Consider the following 6,929-nt stretch of genomic DNA (forward strand, 5'->3'; position numbering starts at 1 on the left):
ATGAGGCGGTAGCACAATTGCTTCGTTAACTGTCTCCTGTCTTGAAGTTTTATGTTCCCGCGACTCCACGCCACTACCCCCGGGTTTACTCACATTAAGGGAGCATTAATAGACTGGTGTGAGCTAACATCTAGAACATTTTCCTGGTCTGTTTTCTAGAGCTTCCGAGCTACCAAGGACTCCAGATAAACTTAAACAGGGATGAAATTGCTACCCATAACCTGAGAATTGACCTGTTTCCAGGATTTGGAGTCCATGGGGTGAGCTGATATTGTTAATAATTTTATATTTCTGAGTAGTTTCAGTTTTTCAAAAATTAAGATGAAATTCATGTAACATAAAATTAACCATTTTAAAGTTTACAATTCAGTGGCATTGAGTACATTCACAGTATGGTATGAAGTCATGAAGATTTTCCTCTGTCTTTTCTTCTAAGATTTCCGAAGTCATGAAGATTTACCTCTGTCTTTTCTTCTAAGAGTTTTATGGTTTTCACATTTACTTTTAAGTTCTTGATCCGTTTTGAGTCAATTCTTGTATATGGTGTGAGGTCTGGTTCCAGCTTCATTCTTTGGCATGTGGATATCCAGTTGTCCCAGCACAATTTGTTGAAGAGTCTATTCTTTCCCCCAGTGAGTGGTCCCAGCCTCCTTGTGAAAAATCGATTAGCCATACCTTTAGTGTTGTTGTCTGAGGCTCAGTCCCTAATCTGTCCTCATCTGCAACCTCTGGTTTAGAATTTCTGGTTCCATGATGACTTACTAAAAGATGCAGAATCCAACCTTGAGTAAAGCTTTTACTCAATACTGTACAGTTGCAGCATCTAAAAGGAAATAGAGCTGGAACTTTATCAGAGTTATGAAACAGACTGTATGAAATATTTTGTGCCTATTTTGCTAATGAATGTTAGTCTAATAAATATCTGTCCGTTGGTTTAAAAAAATCAATTGGCCATAAATAAATGGGAAAACCCCCCAAATTTTAAAAGCTGTTTAAATGAGAATTAACCTAAAATGGAAATGGAGCAGGTCAGCATTTTGGCAGACAAAATATTACAATTAACAGAAAGAAGTATTAAATTATAAGTTCTTAAAAATGTAAGGGTACTTGAGGGCCACAAGCTCCGACTCTAACTGATATATGAAACTTCTCTGCAGAATCCCCGAGAAAGGACTGCCCGCCCTGGTTTGTTGTTGTTGTTTGGGGAACTTTCAGTATTGTACTTTATTGAGAAGTTGGATTTCAGCTCCTAATGTGGAGTATGAAGCCTCATAAAATGAGTTAGGAAGTATTCCCTCTTCTATTTTCTGGTAGAGTTTGAAGGGGGTTGGTATTAATTCTTCTTTAAAGGTTTTGCCAAATTCACCCAGAGAAGCCATCTGATCCAGCCTTTGGAGAGATTTTTGATCATTGATTCAATCTCTTTACTTTTCATGGATTTGTTCAGGTTTCCTATTTCTTCCTGCGTCAGTTTTGGTAACTTGTGTGTTTCTAGGAATTTATCCATTTCCTCCAGATTATCTAATTTGTTGGGTGTATAATTGTTCATAGTATTCCCTTATAATCCTTTTTTTTCCCACAAGGGTCATAGTAATGTCCCCACTTCCATTTCTGATTTTAATTATTTGCATCTTCTCTCTCTTTAAGATTAGTAGTCTGGTGAAAGATTTTGTCAGTTTTATTTAGCTTTTCAATTTTTTTCACTTTAGTTATTGTACATTTCAGGTCCAGAATTATTTCTATTTGTTTCCTTTTTATAGTTTCTCTTTGTTGATATCTTCTTTTTGTTTATACATCAGTTCTTCTCTGGCTTCCGTTAGCTCTTTGTCCACAGTTTCCTTGAGCTATTTGAGCATATTTAAGACAGTTCATTTAAAGTCTTTGTCTTAGCAAGTCTAATGCCTGGGCTTCCTCAGGAATGATTTCTGCCAAATTATTTTTCCTGTGAATGACTCATCCTTTTTCTTTGTATGCCTTGTAATTTTTTATTGAAAACTAGGCATTTTGAATATCGTGGTGGCTCTGGAAATCAGATTTGGTACTTCTTGGCAAGGTTTACTATTATCGCTTGTTTAGAGTTTTAGCCATCTGTTTATTTGGTGACATTTCCAAACTATTTTTGCAGACTGTATTCCTATCATGTAGTCACTGAGGTATCTATTCTATTATCTCATTCGTCAGCCACTGACTTGACACAGATTTTCTTAAACAGCTGGAGCCAAAAAAAAAATCCCCTCAAATTAGAAAAACTCTCTCCTGGTCTTTGCAGATTGGCTCTGAGCTGGGCACTCCTGCTGTGCTTAACCAGGCCACCTGCAACACTAACTCAGCCTTTACTCCCTGCTTGCACGGAGCATCAGCCAAAAGTTCAAGCCTAGGGTCCTCTCAGGTCTTTTCTGAGCATGTGTGTCTGGCCCTGGACGTGTGTGTTGCAGTCTGGATTCCCTGGTATAAGAAGTAGCCCTTTAAAGCCCTGATTCTTCCAGTATATTCGTCCTCAGCCTTCCCCTTCCCAGACTTTTTGCTCTGTCTGTTGCTTAACTCCATCTACTGCTCCTTGCCCCAGACAACTATGGATACTAAATGTCTTTAAATGCTTTCAAAAGGTGCCGCCTGGGAAGCTGCTCCAGGCTGAGGAGGGTGAAGCAAAGGTTCACCTCTGCACCAGCCCTTCAGGGAACTGCCAGCTGGGCCAAAATGTACAACCACATTTTTGAGAATGAGGTCTGTACTGCCCCCCCTGGCACCAGCAAGCCACAGCAGGAGTTCAGGCTGTCATCCCCATGGCTGCTGCTGGGCTGGGTGGGGAATGGGAGATGGTAGGTCGGTAAGCAAAAATGCTGCAACAATTTCTTACTGAAATTTAGCAGCCTCTTTCTTCATAAATCGCTTCCTGGTTGCTCGATGTTTTTATTAGATTCCAGAGTTCCAAAAAAGCTGATTCTGTCAGTTTTTGCCTGCTTAATGGTTGCTTAAGTGGAGGGACCAATTCTTGGAGCTCTTCATCTGCTGTTTTCCACTACATTACTCCTAAGTAGCCTCACTTTTATCACTCATCACTATGGATTGCAGTTTTCTCCTTGAAAGCGTGCTCTCCTCGTTTCCCTCCTTCATGGGAGACTTCACCTCCTCTGCCCATCCTTGTTTCCAGGCATCAGTGGAGTTCTGTCGTCACTATGCACTGTGCACTGTGCACTGGGGAATCCAGCCATGCCCCGAGCTGCCACCCCTATGGTGATGAATCTCCAACTTAGTCCTCTCCCCAGAGCCCCAGACATGTGGGGCTCAGAAATCCCACAGACCACTCTAGGTGAAGCCATGTGAGTAAGTTCTGGCTAATAGGATGGAAGATGAAGGGGTACAGCCTTACTGTCATTCTTTTTTCTTTTTTTTTTTTTTCTTACTGTCATTCTTCTTGCTGTCTGGAATGTGGAGGTGATAGCCTGAGCTCAGGCAGCCATCTTGGACCATGACGACTGCAAGGATGGAGAATCAACAAAATAACAAAGTGGAAGGAGCTCTGTCTTTGATGATTGTGGAGCCACTGGCTTAGAATTGCTTACCACCTTACTTTGTCTCAGGAAGGGAAAAACAATTTTATCATGTTCAGGCCGTGGTTATTTTGTGACTCCCTCACATGGAACTAAACCAAACTTGGTTAATGCATGAGACCTTTCCAGCCCCATTCCCCTTACACTGTTGCTCCACCAGCTCTACCAAATTACATGCAGCTGTCTTTGCTAGCATTCCTTTGCACAGCATCTACTGCAGGGTGATACAGAGAGCCCATCACCTGTCTCCCTCACTTCCTGTAAACATCTCTGGAGCAGAGACCGTATCTTTCTTGGATAACTGCCAAGTCAATGTGGTTGACTTCTTTAGGGCCAGAAAAAGAGGGATAGGGAATGGATATTTATTGGATCCCAGTTATATGTACTTTATATTTTATTTGTCTAGCTATTGGAACACTCTATAAGGAGTGGGACATTATTATTGCTCTTTTGCTGGTGGGGAAATGGAAGTTCATACAGACAAAACTGTTTCCAAAATATGCATGAATAACAAGTGGCAGATTTAACCGTGGAACCCAAGTCCGTCTGACCTGCTGCTGCAGCCCTCTTGGCCCACTTAGAAGATTCCATGTCAGTTCATGGGCTGGGCTGTGGCTGAGTGATCTTTGATGAATTATTTCCCTTCTTGGTTCTCCTTTGAGGTCGTCACACTCAGCTGCTTTTCACATGCTGGTTTGTGAAGGATGAGTAAGCACCTTCCTGAAGCTGACCTCAGTTTGGGAATGGATGGCCTCTGCTTCAGGTTTTGGTGTTCAGGGGATTTTGAGGTTCCTCAAAAATTAAAAATAGAACTACCATATGATCCAGAAATTCCACTCCTAGGCATTTATCCAGAGAAAATGAAAACACTAATTTGAAGAGATATACGCACCTCAGTGTTTACTGTAGCATCATTTAAAATAGCCTTGATAGGGAAGCAACCTAAGTGTAAATAATGTGTAATTTTTTGAGGAACCTCCATACTGTTTTCCATAGTGGCGACACCAATTTACATTGCTACCAGCAGTGCTCAAGGGTTCCCTTTTCTCCACCTCCTTGCCAATACTTCTTATTTATTGTCTTTTTGATAACAGCCATTCTCACAGGTGTGAGGTGATATCTCATTGTGGTTTTTGATTTGCATTTCCCTGATGATTAGTGATATTGAGCATTTTTTCATGTTTATTTCTGGGTTCTCCATTCTATTCCATTGATCTAGGTGTCTGTGCCAGTATCATACTGTTTTGATGACTGTAACTTTATAATATAGTTTGAAATCAGGGAGTATGGTAACCTCCAGATTTGTTCCTCTTTCTCAAGATTGTTTTGGCTGTTTGGGGTCTTTTGTGTTTCCATACAAATTTTAGAATTATTTGTTTTGTAAAAATATCATGGATATTTTGATAGGGATTGCATTGACTCTGTAGATTGTCTTGGGGAATATGGTCATTTTAACAATGTTAATTCTTCTAAACTATGAGCATGTTATAGCTTTCCGTTTGTTTTTGTCTTCCTTAATTTCTTTCATCAGTATGTTACAGTTTTCCAAGTACAGGTCTTTTACCTCCTTGGTTAGATTTATTTCTGGGTATCTTATTCTTTTTTATTCAGTTGTAAATGGGATTGTTTTCTTAATTTTTCTTTCTCATAGTTTGTTGTTACTGTATAGAAATACAACAGATTTCTGTATATTGATTGTGTATCCTGTAACTTTACTGAATTATTTCTTAGTTCTAATAGTTTTTTGGTAGTGTTTTTAGGGTTTTTTATATATAGCATCATGTCATCTAAAAACAGTAACAGTTTTACTTATTCCTTTCCAATTTAAATTCCTTTTATTTCTTTTTCTTATCTGATTGCTGTGGCTAGGACTTCCAGTACTATATTGAGTAAAAGTGATTAGAGTGAGTATCTTTGTCTTGTTCCTGATCTTAGAGGAAATACTTTCAGTTTTTTATCCTTGTATATGCTGTTGGCTGCCAGTTTGATATGTGGCCTTTATTATGTTGAGGTATGTTCCCTGTATACCAACTTTATTGAGAGTTTTTACTGTAAAGAGAGATTGAATTTTGTCAAAAGCTTTATCTGCATCTATTAGGATGATACAATTTTTATTCTTCAGTTTGTTAATATGGTGTATCACGTTGATTGATTTGCAGATATTGAGCTATCAGTGCATCTCTGGCAGAAATCCTACTTGATCATGGTGTTTGATCCCTTTAATGTATTGTTGAATTTGATTTCCTAATATTTCATTGAGAACTTTACCATCTATGTTTATCAGTGATATTAGCCTATAATTTTCTTTTCTTGTGGTGCCTTTGTCTGGTTTCAGGTGAATGCTGGCTTCGAATGAGTTTGGAAGCATTCTTTCCTCTTCAGTATTTTGAATTAGTTTGAGAGGGAATGGTATTAATTCTTCTTTAAATATTTGGGAGAATTCACCTGTGAAGCAGTCTGGTCCTGGACTTTTGTCCGTTGGGAGTTTCTATTATTATTATTATTATTACTGATTCAATTTAATTACTGCTAATTAGTATGTTCGTATTTTCTGTTTCTTCCTGATTCAGTCTTGGAGATTGTATGTTTCTAGAAATGTATCCATTTCTTCTAGATCGTCCATTTTATTGGCATATAATTGTCCATGGTAATCTCTTTGTATTCTGTGGTGTCAATTGTAACTTCTCTTTCACTTCTGATTTTGTTTATTTGGGTCTGCTATGTGTTTTTCTTGATAAGTCTGGCTAAAGGTTTATCAGTTTTGTGTTTTTCAAAGAACCAGTTCTTAGTTTCATTGATCTTGTCTATTGTTTTCAAGTCTGTATTTCATTTATTTCTGCTTTGATCTTTGTTATCTCTTTCCTTCTGCTCAATTTGGGTTTTGTTCTTCTTTTTCTAGTTCCTTTAGGTGTAAAGTTAGATTGATTATTTGAGGTCTTTCTTGTTTCCTGAGGTAGGCTTGTATCATTATAAACTTCCCTCTCAGAATTGCTTTTGCAGTGTTCCACAGGTTTTGGATGACTGTATTTTCAAAACTTGAGCAGTTTCTTTGCCTCCCCTTTGAGCCATGCAGAGCCGCATTTCATGATATACCATGTTTGGATAATCTCACTGGTAGGGTTTCAGGACAGAGCCAGTCTGCCAGATATGAATCTCAGCCATGGACCTGTTGCTTGTGATGGATCTGCAGTATTGCCAGTCATGGGTGACACTGGACAGAAGGACACCCTGAAACAACTCTTTCTTTGATAGAGCTTTGTCAATATGTCTAGGAATTACCAGCAATTGCCTAAAACATTCCAGTCAATTCACATAATGACATCATATTTACATCATTTTCTTTGCATGAGAGCTAGGATGGTCTCATCTCTCCTCAGT

Source organism: Vicugna pacos, chromosome 23 (genome assembly GCF_048564905.1).
Source record: "Vicugna pacos chromosome 23, VicPac4, whole genome shotgun sequence".
NCBI classification, from domain to species: domain Eukaryota; kingdom Metazoa; phylum Chordata; class Mammalia; order Artiodactyla; family Camelidae; genus Vicugna; species Vicugna pacos.